General features: G+C 45.3%; 1 long non-coding RNA gene across 1 annotated transcript; it reads left to right on the forward strand.

Annotated features, from left to right (window-relative positions):
• The first annotated feature begins 368 nt into the window (after positions 1–368).
• LOC125759336 (uncharacterized) lies at positions 369–3460 on the forward strand. The gene is made up of 3 exons (XR_007416907.1): positions 369–629; positions 696–767; positions 2742–3460. It is a non-coding gene; the product is annotated as an uncharacterized LOC125759336 (long non-coding RNA).
• Positions 3461–10708: the final 7248 nt, after the last annotated feature.

Below are 10708 nucleotides of genomic sequence, written 5' to 3' on the forward strand. Positions count from 1 at the left end.
TGTTTTGATTTATGCAGCGTCATTTCGCGTTTTTGCACTTGTGAAAACGTCGCACCTTTTACGTGCACCTCACAGTCAAAATAGCGCCTTCGTCTTCAAGTGAGCGCTCGTCACCCTCCACCTTTCCCGACGACTCGCCTAGGGAGCTTCTGACGAATTTCACTAGCAAATAGCTGTATAAGCCTGAGACGGCCGCTCGAAGAATGAAATGGCCGTCACATGAGGTACGGAAGGTTCACAAACCAAAACTAAATTCGAAACGCGCGCCGAACCGGACTATTTCGCGGAGCAGTACATGTGCAGTAGCTCCGCCCCCGTAGCCTTCCCTTCATTGCCAAGAAAAGTTGTCCTTGGGGCGCTTTAGTTGTTTGACGGGTGCACGATGCGCGCGGTTTGTGTGTGTGTGTGTGCCATGCTGTGTTCTGCAATGCTTCGTTACCACGTTTATCGATTATGCACGTTGGTTACTTGATTCAATGTCAAGTGTACCTTCCAAGACGATCTAGGTCCTAGTCTCGTGACTGAAGGCGAGTGCGGACGTACAGCAGCCTTTTGACAAGACTGTCGCCGAGTGTACGGTACATTGTGGACTGTAAAGCTGAAGAGTGCACAGTGGATGCCTGATTTTGGTAAGTTCTAGAATATTTCTGAATTACACAGGTAGGTTACTTCATTACACGACGTCTTTTACGCAGGAACCGAGTGTGATCGTCTGGGCGGTGTGTTCACTCTGCGGGGATGATGGCCAGAGGAAGGATGATAGACAGGTATGTTTTACGCTATGCTCAATGCTTTCTGTGCACTTTATACGGTTGTATGAAGCACTCACCATGTGCGTTCACTACCTACAACTGCAACGGGTGGATGAAGGCGCGTTGCTTTGCGCGATACTCCGTTCGCTTCTGTAACGCAAGCGTTTCTTGTCATGGCGCTCTTCTTCCTTGGCTGTTTTTCGATTCCAAGAATGCCTGTCGCTCGGCCCGCCCGCTTCCCGCTGCTGCTTCTCTACTCGGGAACTGGTTGACCTTGGGGACGCCTGCGCGATGTATGTGTCGCAGGGAGGGCAACACTCGCCCTTTTGGGCGTAGGGGACCGGAGGGGGGAGGTGAGGTAGGAGGGAAGGACTGAGAGCATGGCTCTTTCCCGGAGAGGGGACGGGTCGCGACCGAGGAGAGAAAGTGGCCCGCTCTTGGCATTCCGCCGCTCAGAAGCGATCGTAAACCGAAGGAAGAATAATTTGCAAGATTTTTTGTATCCGAGTTGTGATTCTGTAAATAAACTTCTTAGCGTCGTCGAAAGTTATTGAAATCGACTACAGCTGTATACTGCACGAGATCATCGCCTGAAGCTACTTGTACGATGACTTATCACTTCGGAAATAGAACTGCTGTAAACATAACGTTCGTCGCCTAGCCTTCTCATGATGCAGGTACAAATGAAGTAACTTTTCAGGAAACTTCAGTAATAATTGGCATGTAGTACGCGGGGAGGAAGATATAAAAACACGCTGCGGCTGCACATGCGCGCGCGGTGCTCTTCAGTGGCGTGTGTTTGTGGCTTTCTCCGCGACTACTGCACCGCGCTTGTTTTTGTTAGAAGTTAGTTGCACTATGGTTAGGATTTTAATCTGACTGTGCAAGGTCGTTGCTACGAGAAACGAACTTGCGTTGGGTGAACCCACTTGAAGATAATACAAGTCAGTGAATTACGTTATATTCTGGTACTAACACCATGTGTACAGTAATTTGAAAGAGCACAAGATGTATATAATTATCAATTCTAGACAAATATGCCAGTTGCGTTTGGCAAGGTGCCCTTTGTTGCAATATTTGTGTTTGAGAAAAATGATGTGAAATATTTTTCCCGTCGTTATATTGTTTCCTGAAGCATACTGGTTTACATTAACAGAAGTTGTTGTAATGGTTAAGCAGCACTGTTCCAAGAGCTTTTTATCCACTGTGCTGGGGTGGCAAAAGCACACCTCAATTATGTGCTTATCTAAAGTTCATGTTTCTTTTGTGAGCTTTTCTTAAGGCAGCATGAAACTGAAAAAGCGCTCTTATTTGCAGGTTGTGCGACTAAGACGTAGCATTCATTGTGAGAGTGCTACTTTAATTTTATGAAGTAATTATTATGAAGTAATTCTCATATGTAACTATGTGTGCAGAAGTTTAGAGAAGGCTGACAAAAGTGGTTAACGGTTTTTTTTTATGGCTTGCAGCACTACAAATTCAAACCGATATTCCAGGCGTTGATTGGCTTTAACACGACTAGAATTACTTTCCTAAACGGCTCAAATTCATCATATAATACAATATGTAAAGCTCGGCATTATGGAGTGTGCACATGGGCCACACATACTCTTATTTTATCAATTTATGCATTTTATATTGTGTAGCAGAGCTGATTTAATTTTCGTCATTTAAATGACCTATATCGTAATCTGCGTTCTCCAACCACATAGTGTTTACTAAATACATAAGTTTCTGAAAGTTCGGCTTGCAATGGCACCATTACAGTTGTCTGCCATGAGCCGTTGCTCAGGTTATACTTGTTCTTATAGCGCAATCCGAGTCCATCATTCAAGGCCCTTGCTGGTATATAAACATAGACTTGCCTGAATACATTGTATGTATTGTGTGTGAGCTGTAAGGTCTGTGTGGTGCGCCAATTCATGAATGTTTTCTGGTATCCTTAACATATGTACCCGGTGATCTCACCTGTTCGTGGAACTGAAGCAGACGACAGCTTGCAGACGAAGATGGGAGCGTTCTACCTGTGAGCCTGGTCGAGCTTATATTTTATGGTAGGCATTTGTTTCAATCTTTACAAAGAGCTTCGACATGTTGCGCCTGCTCATGAACCTATTGCAACTTTTTTGAGGGAATTCTAAGATCAAAGAAACAAGACCCTAGACGTAACTCCATTAATGTATACTTGATGCTGGACTTGACCTTCTGTGTTGTTTTCCTGTTTTCTTACAGGATTTGCTGAAAGTTTCTATTGGAAATGCGATATAAGATGCAATTTTGACTAACTCTAACTTCACAAAAGTGCTTTTTGTCAACTACCTGCACGGGGCCTTGGCAGTACATCTAAGTGTTCTAAGGTGCACGATGTGTTGGATAAAGTTTTCTTTGCAACTCTTATATATTTACTGCGATCTTTCGTGCAGGATACACATGCATGGATACACATACATGGATTCCCTACAAGGACCCTGCGCATCAAAAGCAATCTGTCATCAATGTTAAGTAGACAGATTAAACGAAACGAAGATATGACAGGTGTACACCATATTTTTCTTTCATTTAACCTCTGCATGTTTCCCAGTCAATAAATGTTTTTATCCATTTTCTTTTGTTGAGAAATGTCTTTGTACAGCACAAGTGTCGTAGAAGGTGCATACATGCACTTTTGTATGATGCTTGGCTGCATGTGTATCAACCAGCAAACACATTGTCAGGCACAACTAATATGTGATTCCGTACTATCATCCGGACATATCATAAATCTTATCATGCACTGTAATAGTTCTGTTTCAGGAATGTTATGAATGTCATTGGCCATGAAGCACAAGCTTGGCCGAGGGTCATTGCAAACAGGATGTTTCATACTCACAAGAAAGTCACTCATAAGGACACATTAGAATGACGGTGGCCAATATGTTTTTGAATGACATTATGAGTACATTAAAACAATTCTGAAGAAATACATTAGAGAATCAAATGAGTGTTGATGTCAAAGGTCGTTTCATGCTCACTAGACTATCACATGTTAATACGCATCGGACTATCACATGTTAATCCGCATCAGACTATCACATGTTAATACGCATCAGAATGATCGGCCAATATGTTTTTGAATGGTATTTCAAATACATTACAAAATTCTAAAGGGACACATTAGAGCGTCAAATGACTGAAATGTCAGAAGTCATTAGACTTTCTTTTTGAACTCGTCTCACATTTTCATAAGGGTCGTGTCTTCACAGGAAGGGCCCCTGTCTCCATCTTAAACATTGGCCGCGTATCTGCGTGCTTCGCTGCAAATGTCGTCTAAAGACGATAGAAGAGGCGCTGCGTGAGATATGAACGCCATCTGGCAATACGTCGAGAAAAATGAGTGCTGTGTTGCGGGCTGGTAGTCCCGGCGCAGCGGCAGGCGAAGACCGGCGGTGACCAACGCGACCGGTGGGGACGCCGGCCAGCCCGAACACGCTGTTTGGCGTGATGCGCCGAAGGAGAAGAAACGTCCGCACTCAACGAGTACTCTCCACAAACTCTCCTACTTACACGTCGCCTGGGTAAAACAAGAGTGCCAGAGCGGCGCCCCCCGTCATTCGTACAATGCAATACTGAACCGAAACCGAAACACAACATGAGCTTGTGCAGAGGGCACGGAGGAAGACAAGTTTCAGCGCAGTCGCATTTTCAGCGCACCTTAAGAAACTAGGGTTGTAACATTGTAGGGCGAGTAGGGCCAGAAGGACCGTCACGACGAAAACCTGCCTCCTCAGTCGTATTCGCCTGGAACGTTGGTGTGTCTTCGCGTTCCCTCCTCCGCTCCTGGCCTTTCCACAAAGCTACTGCCTAAGTACGAAGGCTCCTACCGCGTCCTACGTCAAGCATCCCCAGTTAACTATATGATTGAGCCTGTTCAATCATCTAGGGACCGCCGTCGTCGCGGCCGCGAGACTGTTCACGTCGATCGACTGAAGCCGCATTATGACCCACCAGTTGTACCTGTTCCTTAGGTCGCCAGTATGGCTCCTTTTCCGCGGGGGAGTGATTTGTAACATGGTAGGGCGCAGACAAGAACGCCTGTCAAAGAAGAAGACGAAGACGGTTGTTGTTGGCGCTCGCGCTTGCTCGGTTTGGACCGCTGATCGCTTCAGCTGTGGCAATCTTTTAATAAACGCGTTACTGTCTCAACTTTAAACGCATACCATCAAGGTCTTTAAAATTGCGTATCTATGTATTTTCTAATAAAGGAACACACCACCTAATACTTACCTAATGATGTTACGCCTCAGATATGCGTAATATTTACTTTTTGATCGACAACGTTCACAAGTATGAACAGCCGTACCAGTTCAAGATGGGTGGGCGGTAAGCAAGTGGTTCAACTTTGGCCGGTTGGCTGAATCGGGTGACGTGCCGACAAACAGAAAGACAGAAAGACAGACCAAAATTTCTGCGTTTAAGTTCCCCAAGAAAGACTATCGTCTTTAAAAAGAAACCCTTTGTTCCCGGAGACACACACATTGTTTAAACTCGAGTTAATACATCAGAGAACAGATGATTTCCCAACGTAGCTCGATGCGGTGGAATTGGAAAGGAAACATCAACAACATTCTTCACAAACTCCTTTCGGCGTGCGCTAAGTAAATAGGTTATTTAAAATTTTTTTTCCAGAAATAGTAAGGCTTCAAAAATTTCTTATTGAACCCCGTAGAGTGAATACGTTTCCAGAAATGATGACACAATAAGAGATGGTAAATGAAGTGAGAGACGGCGTTTAATGTCCTCTCGTAGAAACGGAGGTGTTGCATCCCGAAAGTAAACAAAACGTGCCACGTCTATTGCTTGAAACGGTTCCGGAAAAAAAACACTATGTGAATACCATGTAGTGGGAAGAGATTCCTTAACGCATGTAATATTGCGTGGTAGATGTGAGAATTGCGCCAGGCGTCAAAACATGTGAATTGCGCAACGAGTGGCTGTTTTAAGGGCCCACCCATTACAAAGCGCTCAGACATATGCATATCTTCGACTGGGTAGCGCATAAAACACGGATACAAAAGATAGAGACGTTGTTGCGTGCTTCGAAATAAACCACGTTGCGATCCACAGTTTGAACTAACCTCCGTGTTATTCTATCACAGGGAACAGTTAACTCGCGAGATAGCTCAGGCTCGCGTCATCCATAGGCAAGGCACCTAGTGCGTAAGCCAGCCGTCTGTACACCTGTCTGTACCCCTACACGATAAGGAATTATCATTCCTTGGCGTAGCTTCCTAATATCGCGTAAGTAACTGATGTCGCACGTGGAATAGAAAAGGGTGTATGAAGATGTGTATTTTGTTGTTCTTCTAAATGATTTCAGTACTGTATTGTCAAATGTTATTTTACTTTTTGTTTTCCTTTCTTGCTTTGTTGGGTTGTCTTTGCTGTCCGACGCATGTGGTATTCGGCGCAGAAGTAAGAAATGGTTTTCTTGATAGTGTAAAGAACTTTCACGTCATGAGCCTGATTATTGAGATCGTTGCGATTAGGGACGTATGTATTCTTGCGTGTTCCGAAATAAACGTGGTTTGAAGTTAGCGCTTGTGCTGTCTACATCTTTATCTTTTGTATCCGTGTTTTTTGCTCTACTCAGTTCGAAGTTATGCATCTTTACCAACCTGCCCAACTTTCCGCACTTATCGCTTACTTAAGCATCATCAGCAGCAAAAGCATCAACAAAGTGAGAAGTTGCATAGGTTCGCGTGTTGCCTTACGGACGTGTATCGGGACCTTCGATTATTGCATGGAGGAATAATTATGGCGTCGTGGACACTTCGCAACTGTACTCGCAGTAGGCATTCTTGGATAATGAAATGGCCAATGCTCCGCCCACAGAAGATCTATTTCTTGTGGCATGGCTGAGGCATGCACCTAGCACGGAAGCTAGGCTAGCAATTGAGAAGGTGATGCGCACTGGGCCGGATTACGTCATCGCGTTCTACTCTTGAATGCGAAGCTCAAGCGTCCTCCAAATTTTTCTTTGCGCTGTTTGGCTGAACAATAAGCGAAGATGACTTGTGCATTACAGGCAATTAAACTTCGTTATCCGGCTTTTACTAAACGGCTGCATAACTTAGTGTATCTGTTTTTAGTTTTTTTCCTCTTTTGGTATTTTACTTGCAGCCCGCTGAGACGCGTCTCGTGGAGGCTCGTGCGAGCGTTTACAACGACGAAAGCCGACCGCGAGCACCGCGGAGTTGTACATATCGCTGACCGAACTTTTTTAATAGCTTCCACAGAGTTACACCTAGCTAAACGTTAGGCGTAAAGGGAGCTCACATATTGACGTGTAATATTACTGTGCAAGCGTTGCTTTGCTTACGTGTGAACCTTTCCAACAAAAACATTCGTGCTTCATTACGTAAGCAGTCTGCTTGTTTATACGATTACAAATACGGTCGCGATTAATCTGGCAAGATAAAAAATGAAGACAGAGAAATCTTGTTCCTATTCAATGGCTGAAATAAAAGAGGTCTATTAGGATATCAGCCTGCGATTGGCTCCAACAGCGCTCCGTCTCTGCCGTTCGGTTGGTTCTTGACAAGGACTCGTTGTCCTTCCTGTGCGTGAGCATATCTGTGTACCTACCCAGTGAGAAAGCCTGAGTGTCCGTCCCTCCGTCATATAACACAAGTCTCTATAAAGGAATTAGGTATGTCAGACGAAATAGATCGTAAAGAAAAAAAATCACAGCATATCCATGGAGTGAACGATGATGAGTGGGCGAAGCTGCGGAGGTTCATCGGTAAACCGTGAATCTTCCGTGAATTCTGTCCAGCACATCATCACCGACGTGAGATCGGGCGCGTTTATACTAAAGGTTCGATGAGTTATGACGACTTGCAGCTCACTTTAAGTTTACATGTACGCTGTGAATTTTCATTGTTTAGAAAACCATTGCTTTAGAAAAATCTGGCGTCTTTCGTTAAGCAGCTGGCGTCTTTTCGTCTTGCTTTAGAGACATCTGGCGTTCTTTCGTTTTGCTTTTACAAAACATCTGGCGTCTTTCGTTGGTTTATTTCATCAATCAACGGCGTTTTGAACAAAATTTTTATTGTTTAATCACGCACAGGAGAAATCTCACCAGGCACTACCTTGGAGGTAAACAATGGCTGCTAATGGGAATGAGAGACAGAAGAAGTCGGCTTTTAGCTAACACTTACACTTCTACTTCTACTAACGTTTCCTACTGGAACATGCCAATGGCTGCTAATGGGGAATGAGAGACAGAAGAATTCGGCTTTTAGTTAACGCACACGCTGCGAATTTTTTATTGTTCAACAACGCACAGGAAAAATCTCCCACCGGCACCACCTTGGAGGTCAAAGCGTAAGACTTGTTACGGACTACGACTACTACTACTACTACTACTACTACTACGACGACGACGACGACTACGAGGGACGAACGGGTGCCGCCTTAAGGAGCTTCGCCCCTAAAAAAGTTTGTGGGAGTAGTGCAGCTTTCCGGGCCAGTCCCCGCGCTCGGAAAGCGTCTTGCACACTGCTCTAAACAATCACGCTTGTTGAAGGTGAACATATCTGAACCATATAAATGTGTTGGGGCTAGGGAACTACGGCAAAGCTAGTACAGTAAATCTGGTTAACTCGGATTTCACGGGACCGGAAATGAAAAGACCCAGTTAACCAAATGCCGGCTTATCGAAAGTATAAAGAAAACAATGAACAAGTGTCTCCTAAATCGATGTATTGCCCTTTTCTTGATGAACACGTAAATGCTGTGGTCAATTTCCGTAAGAGCAGTGTAAAAGCTGCAATTTTCGTGATTCGCGACTACGTTCCCAATTCCTTATTCCTTAATACACGTACCGCCACCGCCAACACTACTACGCGCAAGTGACTATAATTCTACAGGATGTCTCGCCGGCAACTGTTTTGTGATGGACCGTTCGTCCATCCTAATTATAGGAAAGATGTTTTATGCCAGCATATTCACCGCGGCCAACCTCTTCATCTTTAACAGCTGCCACCATGTTTTTTTTTGTGACATTGCGCGCGCACTTGCCGAAGTCAAAACAAAGCTGCCGAGTGCCACATCTGCTGCGGACGAATTACCGTGGTCGCAAAAGACACGATCACAGTGTCCACAACGTTCTGAAGGCACGGCAGTGGCCAACGCCCAGATTCGTAACGAAGCTGCTGAGCCCCGCATCTGCTGAATATACCTGGCTCACTGATTAAAACGATGGCCGGCGACTACGCAGTTCTGAAGGCACGCGGCGACGACAGAACCACTGCTTATGACAGTTCTGAGCCCAGTGGGTATAGACACGATCATAGGTAGCACCCACGCAGTTCGCGCGCGCCGTGTGAAATCGAAAACAATAGAAGTTTGCCGCAGCCGTCTTGGTCGCCGTCAACGCGATTGTTCTAAGTTGCGAAGTGCTCACTATGCAACTTAAGAAAAGGGTACTCAAACAGCTTTAGAATAGGGTACCAAGCGATTTGCGTACACTATCTGCAACTGCGCATGCAAAGCAACTGCGCATATCTATCTGCAACTGCAACGCTATCTGCAACTGCGCATTCGTCATACGCTAACCTCTTGGGTACCCACGTTAAGTTTCGAAATTGGCGTATCGTACCGATGACCGCTATCTGTACGTACCCTATTCAAAAACATGGTTGATCCCTCTATAATAGAAATCAGTATAACACGAAAGTAAAACGTGTCCTTACAGAACTAGCTGAATGTTCACTGTGCATTCACATAAGAGGGTTGCACAATGTCTGTTGGTGTTTGGCAGCTACAACACCACAATTATCTGTGTCTCTCGGTTCCATTTCCATGTCTGCCGTCATGCGTCATTGAATGAGCGGTGATCACGTGTGCCTTCTTGTTCTCGTTTTCCATGTTTGTGCTAAAGAATTTCAGTCGGAGGTCAGCACTAGTACTCGTCGGTCACTCGACCTTGTGTGTTTCACGCGCTGTTCACGTCCCCATGGCATACCAACTAGCCCGGTCACACGCCTTGCTACAACACGTTTAACGTGAATGCACCCACGTTGAGCTTGGTGACACATCTCCAACCTGACCAGTAACGTCCATGATGAATGAATAAAGAAACCTGTGTTGTAGTTAACGGTTGGAGTGTAACGAGAGAAAGCGGTGTGACAGCCAGAACAGCGTCGCTGAATGAACGCAGAACTTGGGCTAATGTCGCCATTCATATTAAACACCACGACCGGACTAGAGGGAAAAGCAGCGCGCGTCGCATCTCCGGTCTTGCCCGGCCGCGATTTTAGGGGCGAAGCTCCTTACGGCGGCACCCGTTCGTCCTCGTAGTCGTAGTCGTAGTAGTCGTAGTGCGTAACCAGTCTTACGCTTTGACCTCCAAGGTGCAGTCTAAGCCAAAAATGAAAAAAATGGGAGTAACGGCGGGTTTTAGTCCTAAAGACCAACTGTTACTCCCCAAAAAGACCAACTGGAACAAGACGGCTGACATGTCTCAGGTTGGGGGAGTAAGCGTTTAGTGTTAGGTTGGAAGAGAGCAACAGAAGGACGAACGGCAACGGTTCCTCCTGCGGGAGAGCAACGGTTGCACTCGGCGCGCAACCGTTGCTCTCCTGCAGGACGGACCCTGTATCGGTCGATGCATGGGCCACATTTTCTTGCGGGCTGGCGTAAGGAAACTACTTTTTGTAAACTGAACAGAGAGATGCGCCCGCTAATAGGGACATTTAGCTTGTACGCATACTTTTTAGCGTTACCGTGTTACCGTAACGCATGTTTTAGAAAAGTTTTAGCTCTCCGTACGTAAACGTTTACGCACGTACGTAAACGGATACCTTTACGTTTGAATAAATTATGAGGTGGTGATGATAACGGCATTTAAATTATATTTAATTTAGATAAACACTTGACAAGGATTCGTCCTTCCAGTGCGTGAGCAATATGCA

This window comes from Rhipicephalus sanguineus, chromosome 7, assembly GCF_013339695.2.
Source record: "Rhipicephalus sanguineus isolate Rsan-2018 chromosome 7, BIME_Rsan_1.4, whole genome shotgun sequence".
Taxonomy (NCBI): domain Eukaryota; kingdom Metazoa; phylum Arthropoda; class Arachnida; order Ixodida; family Ixodidae; genus Rhipicephalus; species Rhipicephalus sanguineus.